Here is a 14320-nt window from a genome sequence, read left to right as displayed (position 1 = left end):
AATCTTTACTATGAGGGTGGGGAGACATTTGAACAGGTTGCCCAGATAAGCTGTGGATACCCCATCTCAGGAAGTGTTCAAGGCCAGGCTGGGTAGGGCTTTGAGCAACCTGGTCTAGTGGAAGATGTCCCTGCCCATGGCAGGGGGTTGGAACTAGGTCAGCTTTAAGATCTCTTTCAACCCAAACCATTGAATGATTCTATGATTCTAAAATTGGTTTGTATACATACAGATTCTAGAGCTGGACAGTTCTGGACAGTTACTGAAGCCAGATTGCCTAGTTATGACAAATGCACATGGGTGCTCAGGCTAGCATATAGTGCACAAGTACCTATCAAGCAGTTTAGCGTGGTTTGCAAGATGCCCATTTTCCATGTTTTTTGCACAGATCAGTGATTATGATGTGCAAATGAGGTAGTAGAGGACATAACTGATTGGTGCATGTATATGCAGGTAATGTAGTTTCAGACTCCCCTAAGTTATGATCCTTGTAAGAAGAAGCGCTAGCAATGGTCTGAATGGTCAGCAAAGGACCTTAATGCTGATTTTTAAGTAGAACGCATTCATATGGTATGGTGAATGCAGTGGCAGAAGTCTTAGGGGAAAGTTGCTGTTTGTAATTCCTCCAGTGGTGGTATAAGATTATAGCCAAATGAAGAAAATATAGCAGATTCACTGATGCCTGCTACATTCTCCTGAAGGGATAGCTTCAGCAACAGTAGAAACACCCCAGAGGGCAAAGATAGAGGCAAGCATAGGGGTGGCCTGGACACCAGGAGAGACTGCTGTGCGTCGGAGTTCACTCTCTGGCTTTGGAAATTTGATCTTCTTTCTGGCAGTGAAGTGGAATGTGATTCTTCACGTTGCAAACCAGCATATATACACATTCAGAGCTGTAAAAATGCATAGAAATCCTGAATGACAGGAATTTTGAAGCAAAATTTGCAGTGAAAGCAGTCATTTAATTGAACAGAGGTTGAGCAGGTAGGAGCTTTTCATTTAGTGTGAGCTTCTTTTCTAAACCTCTACTTTGAAAAGGCATATGGCTGTTGCCTGTCAACTAAATTGGGCTGGTGTTTTGACGCCACACATTTTTATGCACCGTTGGAGCAGAAATGAAAGCTGTCAATAAAGAGCTTGGCTGTACAGGTGTACGCCCACTTACATTCTAATCTTTAGAAAAACCTATTCCATCCTTCACTGCTGAGGATTGCAACTAGTGACAGAAAATGTATGAGCCTTCCAGAGCACGTGCATTACAAGCTCACATTTCCTCTTATCAGGGAAGAAATTCTATTTTGTTTTATATTCTAAGAATGAAGAAAAAAAGAGTCCAAATACTAAACACATTCAGTGTTCCTGCCAGTGCCAGGCTTCTGCACTGGAGGACTTCTGTGTGACAGGAAATCAAAAGCTACTGTTCTCTGGCAGCCCTGCCTGTCGTTCAGTCTGCTCCAATAAAAGAGAAAACAATGCAAAAAGTGGCAATTTCTGCAACTATGCAAATGTTGTATCTCTCTGCCAGTAAGCTTGTGGCTGGGATTCAACATATGCACCAAGTTTAGGGCTAGCCAACACTTAGCATGTTTGTTTAGGTATGTTATATACACTGGAAGCATACAGTCTTTGTAGTTTATTGCTTTCCAAAGGGATTGGTTTGTAATATTCCAGAATTAGATGGCAGTATATGAAAAACAACACAGAAGGAACTAGAATCTGTTTGACACAGATGTTCCGCAGGGCGCATGAAGCTGTCCTGTTATACAGGACAAGGGGTAATGGGTTAAAACTTAAGCAGGGGAAGTTTAGATTGAACATAAGGAGGAAGTTCTTTCCTGTTAGGGTGGTGAGGCACTGAAATCGGTTGCCCAGGGGGGTTGTGAGTGCTCCATGCCTGGCGGTGTTCAAGGCCAGGTTGGATGAAGCCTTGGGCGGGATGGTTTAGTGTGAGGTGTCCCTGCCCATGGCAGGAGGGTTGGAACTAGATGATCTTGAGGTCCTTTCCAACCCTAACTATTCTATGATTCTATGAAATGCACCTTCCCTCCACAAATCACTAGAATTTTAATCTACTAAACTTTCCTCTTGAAGAAATATTTGCAAATGTAAGTACTGTACTACTAATTTTTTTAGTGGTTATTGCATTATTATTTGCATGAAGCACCTCATGCATTTCCTTTTCATGTGTCTAATGTTGTCTTATGTGGCTGTTGGAGGGCAAGTGAAGTGCTCCCAACTTCCCAGTGGAAGCCTTTCTTTCAGGAGCATTTCCAGCCCTAAAGTACTACTCGATGTCAGACTTCAAAATGATAAAACTGTGCATAAAGGTAAATGCAAAGAGAGGGTTATATTCTTCATTTGGGAGGTATGTGAGCTATGGTTATTGATAAAATTTCACAGACTTCTAATATTATTTAAAAACTTATGGAAATAGGAGCCTCAGCCTCTTGCCTTCAGGTTTCCCAAAAGATTTTAAAGGATCCATTTTTAAAGGATGTAGGAACGTAAAATATTTTTTAATATGGAAGACATAGTTATTTTAAGAGGTTATTTTAAATTCCTGCTACGTCCATATCCTAGGGATTATTTACTGAGGGGGAAGAGAGGGGCGCTGTGAGTAAATTTGCATGCATATGTGTATATACACTTGTAAGTGTACATACACATAAACACAGTTGGCCTGTCATAAGTTTGTCCAGCTGTTACACAGTATCTCTGCAACTCGAGGTTTAAAATGAATAATTACCTGTTCGATTGAGACCTTTTGACTAGGTGTGTTCGATATTTAAATGTTTCAAGTATTTTAGTAATGGGATTCAAACAACTTTGGCAAATTATCCTCTTAAATTACATGATACTCAAGCTGGCAACCAGTTTTATCACCTGCAAGCAACTGTTCATCCAGCACATGCTCACATTCATGCTATGCATTCACCATGGAGCTTGCTCTAGTTAAGATCCTATTAGCTGAATTACTTTGTAGCAAATTATAAACATCACCATGATTACAGAGACCAAACATCTCCCTGTTAAATTCTGCAGAACAGTAGCTCTGAGCATCGAAGCTACCATTCCAATTACATCAAAATTGGGTTGCTATGCTGTATTGAAAGACAGCACCATGAATAGCACAGGTGTGAATACCTCCTCTTGTGGGGGAAGTTGAACACAGCAGAAAGGGAGTCTCCACAGATCACACGTAGGCTAACTGAAAGGACTGGTAATTTAAGCCAGTTTCTAAGTAAATGAAATCAGACAAACAGTGGGGTAGATTTCACAACCTCTTAGGACACTTTCATAATTTGCTTCATGAATGTAAACAACTCTTACAATGCCTTCACTGATTTAAGAGGCAAACGCTGCCCTGCAGTGGCAGATACGCAGGCATCCTCATTGGAATTGTTGGCGGTTGTGAGAGTGTCATCCAGGGGCTGTATTTGGCCTGACACCTGAAAACTGGCATAACTACACCTGGGATAAAAGTGTTAGGAGTACAAAATGCATCACGCTAGTAGTTCCATCTTGCTCTTTCTGCTTCCATGCTGTCAGGGTTCCTGCTACAGTGGGAAACTCCTTGACACAGAGTAGATAAATTACATTATTTTCATAAACTTAACGTGGCTTAAAACAAGACGTGAGATATTAAGCCACGTGGTTTAACAACATAGCTTAAACTGCGACAATGAGATATTAAAGTGTCTGATAAACTTTTTTTTCTTTTTTTTTTTTTTTAATTTTATTTTTGGGCTGTTTTGAACATCACTTTCCCTATTGTAAGTTATTGCAATGAAAATTTGTCACAATGAGAAAAATCAGCCACTGGAATAATCTCACCAGGGAAGTGGTGGACTCCCCAGCGTTGGACACTCTTAAGATTTGGCTGGAGAGGGTGATGGAATATCTTGTCTAGACTGTGCTTTTGCCAAGAAAGGTTAGACCAGATGATCCTTGAGGTCCCTTCCAATCTTGTGTTCTATGATTCTAATGTTAGGTAGTCATGGCCCTTCCCTATATCACTCCCTATATCACTCACCCACTTATTTCTTAACTTGCTGAAATCTTCAATTTTATATATTTTTCTTTTCCAAATCTTGAATTAGGGACCTGCTTGTTGCAGCTCTGCAATTAGGAAGCTCTGTACTGTCTGCATAGGAATACAGGGGGGAAATGTGGAAGTGATATTTCTTAATTTTATCAGTCTGCATTGCTATATTTTATTTTTATTAAATTGTAATTTTGAGACCACTAGTTCTAAATTTTTCTTGTAAGTCAGGAAGCATGATAATTTTCACGAGAGTATTTGAAGTGAAACAGGTTATAGGAAATCATCAATAGTAACTGTTATCTGCTGGTTTTAATCACCAGTAAAATGCCAGAAAGGTTAAAAAAATCCTCAAGCCCTGACACACAAAAACACAGATATGCAGCAAATGAGTGTAACATTTCTACTTCGTGTTAGATCAGTTACTGTACAAAATGGGTGTTTTAACTCCCAATTGTACTTTTGCTGATAAGTGAATACCTTAGATCAAGCATTTTGCATGTGGCAGCCACCTTCAAGGACAAATAAAAAGGCTTGCTGTAGGTCTCAGCATGTTGATGTAATGCTGCAAAAACCATCAGGAAATTGTGAAGACATAAATAACTTGAGCCCCATCATTATGATAGTTAATGGCTTTAGGGATGGCACTAAAGCAGACAATATGGTCAGAATGAAGTCTCCATCTGTGTCGGTGCTGTCAAGGGAAATAGTTTTACATCATTTCTTATCTCTCTTTTGGTCCCTTTGACAAGTAGCCCATGAGGTGTTCAGACCCTGCACTGAACTGACTAATGAAAGATGATAGGATAGGAATTGATGAGTGAATTTATCTTAACTGTAAACTCTGCAACATCAGACGGTAACTCCTCATCTTCCCTTTCAATATCTATCTTTTAGTATGGTGCCCCTAAAAACCTTCCCACATAACTCTGAAATGTCTTTTTCACAGTGATTCAGAAGTGATCAGAAAGGCAAGCAAAATGACATAGAGAGCAGGGCAAAATTAATGGGCTGTCAAAAAAGTATTCTCACTTGGAAAGATTTCAGGCTTCTCTCAGATCTGATGCTCACCCAGAAAAAAAATCCTGACAAAACTGAATTCTAATAATTTCCAGCATAGAAGTTGAAGTTTCTTTATTTAAAGTTTTACAATAGCTCATAACTAGACTATTTGTGTTTATTCCCCATTCTGGTGACAGGCAAACCCTAATATAGTTCTGACGTTTGATCACAGAGAAAGGTTAGGATGGTTACTCATGTGAGTGAAGTCATATGCATGCGTAAATGTGAGCACAGTGGGAGCCACAGTTGAATGATCTGGTTCACTTTGACTAAGAACTTTGAATGCTTGTTTGTAATAGTCCAAGCTGTGCGAAAAAAGCACAGTAAATTAAACAAACCTTTTCTGACAAGCAGCCCCTGCCTCTGAACCTCAACAGAGGTGTGTTTTAATGTTGCTAATACATCTTGGTGAAAATCACTGCATAAAAAGTATTTGGGAAGTAAGTTTTTATAACAGTTTCAAGCCCCAGTTACAAAACAGAAAAGCAAAATCTCACCAAACAAGGAAAAAAAACAACAAACCCCAACTTTTTTAAATTAGAATTGTAAAATCGTTTAGGTTGGAAAAGGCCTTTAAAATCATCAAAACCATTTCAGGCTGACTAATTTGGTGCATTTTGTTCCAATCTCACTTTTGTGGCTTGGGAATATAATTCGTGATTGTTCGATTTGTCCAGACTACACTCATGAGTGTGTAATGGTAATAAAGCCTGATCCTGTTTTTAAAGTGACTTGTCTGCATCAAGAAGTGATGGCTTAATTCTTACTCTTCTGCAATCAGTGTTTTAACTTCCTGTATTACTAATTTGCACCATTTTATTTTCTTAATTTTCATGGTCTCTAATGTTGGGTCCTCCATGCTCTGCAATATTCAGGCTCTGAGCCTGTCATTGAATTGTCATTCATTGTAATTGAATTATAACAAAGATGTCATATCCCTCTAAATCCTGAAGCCTGGTTATTTGGGTAAACTCTGACTGGGTACTTAATGCTTTGAAAATAGGGCATAATATCTAAGTGATGAATTGTGCCTTACTCTGCTAGACTGGAGTTATGCCCTATTTTCAAAGAGGACCAAACTTGAACATATGTGCATCATGGGTGAGATTAATTGCTGTCTGGAGTGTCTCTGGAGGGAACAGGGAAAACTTGATAGCTGCACAGTGTTTTGTGACACACAGTAAGATCAGTCCTATCAAATATGACCAAACAAGATCAGTTTCTAGAAGTTCATAAATAGAGTTGTTCACCTACTTGATCTAGGTCAGCTATTTGAACCTAATTTTAAAAGGTGACTGGTTTACCTTTTCTTCCATAAAGAAGATACAAAGTCCATGAGAAATGCTGAGGTAACATCTAAGGTTCTCTTATCTGATGGTGATGTGGAGGATTAGAAATTGAGAATAGAACAGAGAGAGTTGTAAACCTGAATGCTAAAACTGCATCACATCATTTGCTGGAAATCGGGGCATATTAGCTATTAGTTAAGGTTTTTCAGGTAAAGAGACAGAACTAGACCTTGGAGATAGCTTTTTAATTTTTTTTCTTTTTCTTTTTGCTTTTCAGTAGTGAAAATGAAGATTAGGGGTAAAAGAAGTAAAAGTTGTCAATAAATTATTTTACTGAAAAAAATGAAATGTGTAATTATTATTTTGAGAAAAAAAAAGATGGGAATTCTTTGGAAAATGTTCAGATAGAATCCTTCAGATTCACAGGGGTAGCTCCTTTGTTTTGGGGGTGGGTAGAGGTGAGGAGAACTGGGGATGTGTGTATGTATTGTGGAGTCCTGGACTAAGACTTGTGAGAAGTTGTCAGTTGTCTGTAAATGAAAATCCGCTTCCCTCTTTGACTCCACAAATAGAGTAAGGGAGTAGGAGTTTATAGTCTCCCAAACCTTGTATTTTTGGAAGAATAAGTCAGTCCCCCTACGGATGTCAAAACAATTAGCTGTGAGGGGATTACAGTAAGTTTGCAGGGTAATAAAGACTATATGTTTCATATAAGTGTGAAGAAATAGTTCGCATTCTTACATATATGGCTTGATGGACCACACCTGTGTACTGAAATAATTAAGGAATTTAGGTAGGAGTTAGTTCTGTCTCTAAAATGAATCAAGCTCTAGGTAGTTCCTCAGTTGAGTCTGTTACATGTTCTATTCAAAAAAAGCAACACTAAAGTCAAACCTGGCAAATTAAAAACAACCTCTTTCTGCAGCTTCTAGCTCATCTTTTGCAATGTGTTTAAGTGTGCATGTTGTCTCAGTTTAAAAAGTATTCCTTCCATAATGGCAGTTCTGGAAGGCAGCAAATAATGAATCATCCAAACGTGGAAGTTTTCAGCCAAATTAGGACACCACCACCACCACCAAGCTGCCAACTTCTGCTAGAAAAAAAACAGATTCCCTCCTTGTGAGTTCAAGCTGCTGAAAAAAGCAGTTGCGCACCTGCTTGTATTGCTTTCCTGTCTTTGTGCTTTGCCATTCTGTACTGATTTCTAGTATAAACCATGGGAAGTTTAGTTTCTCAAGTCTCATCTTGACTTGGACCCGCACCTCAGAGTTGGGTGTTGATGTGCTACACAGGTGCAGTGCAGCACTTCTGTGAAGGTAGAATGAAACCCATCTGTGTCTTCCAAGCTCCAGCCATACCACGCACCGGTACTCTCATACAGTATGCTGAGAGTGCTGGATGCATAAACCATGTGCAGCTTCCATCTAATGCTTCATCAGAGACTCCCAACACAGGGTCAGTGAGGAGGGCTGGGCAACACATGAGGACAGCTCTACAGTCACTCCCATCATACTGCCTGCTTCCAGTGCTGGTAAAATAGGGACAATATTATTCTAAGGCCTCCACAAACTTTTCTGTGTAGAGTGAGTCCATTTGTCCAGAAATTTCAGCTAAGACTTACATGACCTGAATCTCCTGACTAAACTTAACTCCTAAGTAGTTATATATATACATCTTTGGTTTAATAGTCCCTTTTGAAGCCTGTAATTTTTCATAACTAATTTTGAAAATTCGATTTTATACCATCATCCAACCACACACTTTCTGCTTTTCCTCTGACTTTTAAATCTTTTTAACAATATCTCTTCGTTAGCATTCACTTAAAACTTGATGTAATGTTTGTGGAAGAAGTTTTCTAAGGTGTCTGTGAGGAAGGCATCCCTTGTATGACGTTAACTTTTATAGAATTGGGTTTTAAGTATTAGATGTGAGGCCATATGTGTTAATGTTTATTTTGGTCAAACCAAAAATTGTCCCAATCTTAACCTTTAGAGCAGTAGAAATTCAGTGATCTTCCTGGTGTGAAACAGCACCAAAAAGCTATCTTGATTTTCTCTCTTTTTTTTTTTTTTTTAATTTAAATAACACAGTTATAAATAATCAATATGTGACCTATTATGTAACCTAGATAAAGATTCCTGTAATGTGTATTGCAGTTTATGAACAAGAGAACCTAATCCTACCATGAAAAATTCCCACTAGACTATACTGTTCTGGCTATTTAAAAAATACCAGGACAATGATAAACAAAATCAATATAAGGTGTGTGCATGCATTAAGCATAGCCTGTGATACATTTTTTTAGTTACCCTGTATCGGTGGGAAGTTTTTGTTTGTTTTTTTTTTTTTACATTTTTAGATAATAAAAATAGCAATCTTTTTAGATAAAACAAAACAAAAAGTTTGCATAGTGATGTTGGAATTGATTAACACAGAAGGCTAAATTAGGATTGAAAGCCCCACTGGGGAAAGCAAAATAAAACAAAACCGAAACCAAAGGTGTATATATTGAAGGGGAGGTAACTGATTTTTCCATAAGGTTGGGTTTTGCTTATGATGAAAAATTATGTTTAAAAGATACCAGAGCAAGAGAACAGATCTGAGTGCATTTCATGGATTAAGTTCTTCTGACAGAAAGCCTGTTGTAGGTTTGTCAAAATGAATATAGAGAGACCACTTTATTTTCTGCTACTTAATGTTACTCAAGTGTTTCCTTAAAAAGGTATTTTCTATTGGATGTGCAAGTAGAAACACACTGGCCATATATTTGGCTTTTGTAAGAAGAAAAGAAACACCTGGTGAGATACTGTTTTCTGTACCCTTTTTCGTATCTGTGAAAGAGATTAAAGATGCCCTCTTTAATTTATAAAGCCTTTGGGCTGTGAAATACAGCATGATTAATTTTAGTTCTCTGACTCCATACAGAAGTAAAACAGCTTTAAGGGAATGGTTAGCAGGTCTCAAACTCACAACTCACATTGGTTTATACCTTCTGACTGAACACCAATTTATTCTTTTTTAGTGACGCTCTTAAGCTTGATCTGGTTTCCAACATCAATTATTTAACTTTGATAAACAAGAATAAAATTCCCTACCAAAAAATGCCTCACATATATCATGTCCTCCTGATTCCTGCAATATATTTGTTTGGAAAGCCAACTCCTTTCAAGGTCATGGATTTAAAAACAAACCGAATTATACATAAAAAAACCTAACACTCAAACAACAACAAAAAGAACCACAACTAAAGCAGGAGGTGCCAAACAATAGCTGGTTTAGGTTTGTTTTTACTGCGTTACACACTAAGTCATGTGTGGGTTTTATTTGTTTTAAATTTTGTGCCTAACAATCTCTTAGCCAAACAACCTTGACAGTGTCCCTTTAACTTATTCATAGCAACACTCAGAGACATCACAGTGCATTTATTTACATCTCTAAGTATTTCAGGCCCCTACAGGTTCTTCATGAAATCTTCTGTGCTGATCTTCAGAATAAGCCTCTCTGTCCATTTGGATTGATTGATTGATGGCCCGTGAACCCAGTTACTCTTCTGACAAGCTGCACTTGCAGGAGCTTAGTCTGGGTAAATAAATAGGTCAGTTAAGCAAAAAGATGGGGTTTTGTAGTATGTTTTGAGCAAGTGGGCTATTGTTTCACCACAAGATTTCCAAGAGTGTATCATATGGACAGTTGCTGGGACTGGACATTTCTTAACCTTGCATGCTCTGGAATAGAGAGAACAGGTTCTGGTGGCTTTGAAACGAGCTTGCATTGACCAAGCTATTAAATGATCGTTAATACAAGATTCTGAGAAATAATTTGAATTCATGAACTCATCGGGCATTATTTAGATGTAAGTTTTTTCATTAGCATTTATATTTGCCAAGCATCTCTTTTTGCTTTTCATGTGTATTACAGACAGACACTTTTGTAAGTGTCAGCAATCACTAGCATCATAGTTAGTACTAATCTTGGACTCATAATGACTCTTTCCATCTTTAGGTCCTCTACGAGCAGTCTCGAATCTTTGATTAGGTTGATCTCTGAGCTCCTTTTAGGCAGTGCCATAAAAATATAAAAGTCCTGCTGTGCTTAATTAAAATAGAAGCATCAGTATCTTTTATGTACAATTAATGGTATTTTCTTTTAAATTGAGAGGAAGATAGAGCAAGGCTGGTCCAGATCCTCAGCTGATAATTTATGTTTATTAAGGGTCTGGCATAGAGACTCTGCCTGTGGAATTAGGATTGCATTTATTTTTTAGTTACTGCACACAATTTGAATTAGATTCTTCAGTCATTGCACTGTGTTTCGGTAATGAACGTCATCACTGATGACTACGAATTACAGGTCCAAGTAAAAGATAGGCACATTCATATCCTTCTTTAGTTTTATTAAGCTTTTCTGACATTTAGAAAATGCAGTTTGCTTTCCTACTGTTATGCATTAGAGTTTTAGGAGAACTCAAATGGGATATAGTTGAACTCTGCATAATCATGGTTTGTGGAGCAATATATTCAGGGAATGCATTTAGAAGTAAGTAATTCTTCTGAATGACATCCTTCAGATGAGGGTGTGCCTGCACTGTGCATGCCAAAGATATAGCCTTGCTATTTCTTCTTGTCATTGCCAGAATTACTTTTCTACTCTTCCTGCAGCATTTTTCTTCTCTACTCAGAACTGATTCCATTTCACTGAGGTGTCAATGTGGCATCATCAAGCACTTTGGAAGATAAGATGCTGTAGAAGTATAAGTAAGTGAGGGAATTTCTAAGCACTTTGCCCATTACGTGGGGTGTGCAGAGGAACCCTAATTCTGGCTAAAGCAAGCAACTAAGGATCCCTGTGGCATGGAAGATGCAGTTTAAAGGTGATTATCGCTGATAAAAGAATAACTAAGGTTAAAACTTAATTTGCTGAACTTCTGCAGTTTCTTGTGGCCAAAATGCTTTTAGAGGAGTTCTAGGAGCACGACTAGAAAGAGCCTAGGGATTACTTTAGAATGTTTCAAAGCTCCCACCTAATCACAAGGTCAAGAAATTACAGGATCACCAGTCTCTTTTGGAACCATAGGATCTCTATCCATGAAAAGAGTATGTGGAGAATAGCCAATTAAACCATTTGCTTACACGAAAGAGAACTAGATTAATCTTGAGAAGTCATCTAGTTTCATATCTCTACCTCAAAATAAGGTCAGATGCTGACAGATGCTTGTCCTTGTTTGTTTGTTGTGTTTTTTTTAAATACATAGTAATGAGGGCTCTGTAGCTTTCTCAGGTTAGGTCTAACATTGGTTCGCTCTCCTTGTCTATAGAAAGCTTTCCTGCAAATGTGCTTATAACCTCTTTTCTGAAATTTAAGCCCATTTTGCACCTTTTTCTATCACTCACAGATGTGAAGAGTGATACATTCACATTTGGTTTTTGTGGCACTCCTTCACAAGAGTAGTGCATTATCCTTCACAGTCTTTCACCATTCTTCCTTTCAGGCTTCACTTTTCCAAACTAAAAGCCAGCTCTTTCAGCTCTTCCTTATGGGTTCGCATTCTCTAGGCTTTTGAATACTTTATTTTCTCTTCTCTAGTCCACCTTCCATGAACATGCGCCTTTCCTGCAGAACATTGCCCGAAGCAAGGCATAGTGCTTAAATTCAGCACTGCTGGTGCTGGATGGTTCAATAAGTCATTTGAAGTTTCTTGCAGCTGTTTGCATTAACACAGCTAAGAGTAGTGATTTCCTCATGCCATGGCTTGACAGTGTTGATTTAGGTCCAGCTTGTACCCCACTATACTGCTGCCTCAATACTTGTTCCCCTCAGCTGTAATTTCCACCGGATAATATCTTTAAATGGTCCTATTGGACCTGAGTTCTGTTTTTTCCCACCCATTTTTCTAGTTTCCGAGCAATCCAAATCATGCCCTCTAGCATGTTTTTTGCTTAATGTGGTACTGTGTGCAAGCTCAATATTCCAGCATTGTGTTATTTAAAAAGAAGATGATAAAAAAACTCCTTTGAATTTGGCAGGAATAGGTTGAACAGGTGAGGCCGACTGTTGAACACCAGCAGTAGCTCAGCCTGCCAGTCTATTTAAACAACTGAGTAAATCAGCTGCTGCTGAGCTTGGGGAGAAAGGAAGCAGCCAAGTGTGCAAGGCCAGTCTGGTGCTGCAACTTCAGTCTGATGGTATACGAAATAAAATCTAAAAGAGAAGGAGATACTATGGCATTTGGTTAGAATTAAAATGCTTGCCAATTTAATTTTACTAGGGTGATAATAATAAAATAAATATTATTTTAACTTATTTGGACATGAAATTAATTAACCCCCTGAAAAGTATGAGATGGAAGAGAGTTGGTAGAGAAATGCTGTAACTGGAAGGATATACCATAATTACAGCTGAAGTAAATTTTACTTACTTTAAAGAAATTATTTGGGCACTAAATTTTAAACTAAATGGATTTAATTATAACTACAGTTCATTGGTTAATTAAGGTACCTTTGAGAAAATCTTCTCAGTTTAAAAGTTTAACAATTTAAAATGTCTATTATCTTCTAGATTCTTTGTCAATTCTCTGTATTTGCATTAGGAAAATATCTACTGATATTTTCTTTGTTCACTGTGGAGAAACATTCTGTAACTTGTCAAATGATAAAAACATCTATTAGTGAAGATGTGTTTGCTAATACACAAATCAACAAATATTATTATCAGTGAGTTATGCAACAAATAGTCATTTTGAAAAGCTGCCTCTACTCATTAGAATGAAAAAGTATCTTTTACTTGTCCCATGAAGCATATGTAAGGTTTTCTGTGTGGTTTTGCCATATGCCCTCAGTGAGGGGCATCACTTAGTTGTTCTGTCCAAACTGGCCTATTTTCTTCCTGCTCTCTACCAGCACTCCTATTCCTTCCCAAACCTTTCCTGGTTTCAGGTAAGAACAGTTTAGTTTCTCTATGATTTAATGTCTGTATCTTTTCTTCGGAGTTTTTCCTTCCCCAGCCTTTTCTGTCCGCAGTGTGGACATAGCAGATATGAGGTGAAAAGAAGCCTGGCTACTATAGAAACCAGGTCACATAAATAAAAGGAAATGCAATATTAGCTGCACCATTTATTCAAATTGAGCATAACAAATGTGAAAAATGTGCAAGTAGCACCGTTGGTGTCACAATTTCTGCTAATTCTGGAAAATTTATCTCAATCAGATAAGAGCCTTTAAAAAAAAAGGGGAGGGGGGCAAAAAATTAAAAACAGGAAAAAGAACCACAAAGCCCAACAAACCCAAGAGCTTCTGCAGTTATCTCAGCATCTCTTAAGGCACGTATACCCTAATTTAACAAGGTTCTCAAGCTCCTGCTTAATTTAGAAGAACTAGCTGATTTCAAGAGTATTCTCCTATGCACTTAAAGTTAAATGCAAATTTAAGTATTTAGATGAACCAGGATCCTCCTGAGACAAGCTGGGTAGAGAAATGTTCTTGGAAAAATATTAGATATTATGGTCAAGAAGCTTCCACAAAATCATCAAAGCACTAGCTGCATGTTTAAGTACTGTAAATGTACTAGTAGACATCCCATTCGACTGAACAAAAAAACTATGAAGGGAACAACCTGTAGAATATAAGTTGCTACAAAGAAATTCTTAGAGAAAAGAAGAGGTATTTTAGCTTGTGAATTAGATAATGGAAGAGATACGTCCTCTGCTGCTTAGTTTATACAGTAACTACTTATGTCTAGAGAAGGAATAGAAATACGGTAGGATTTTGCAGGGATTATAAATCAGTTTAGTGGCAAATAACTCACATATAGAATTAAAAATAATAATAACCATATACTTTATAGCATATACACAATGTGAAGTATATATCAAGTATTTTATTAATTGTGTTTTCCTACAAAGTGCATGAAATTTTTATTGTACACTATATTA

The sequence above is a fragment of the Lathamus discolor genome, chromosome 1 (assembly GCF_037157495.1).
Source record: "Lathamus discolor isolate bLatDis1 chromosome 1, bLatDis1.hap1, whole genome shotgun sequence".
Taxonomy (NCBI): Eukaryota; Metazoa; Chordata; class Aves; order Psittaciformes; family Psittacidae; genus Lathamus; species Lathamus discolor.
This window is presented reverse-complemented; position numbering follows the sequence as displayed.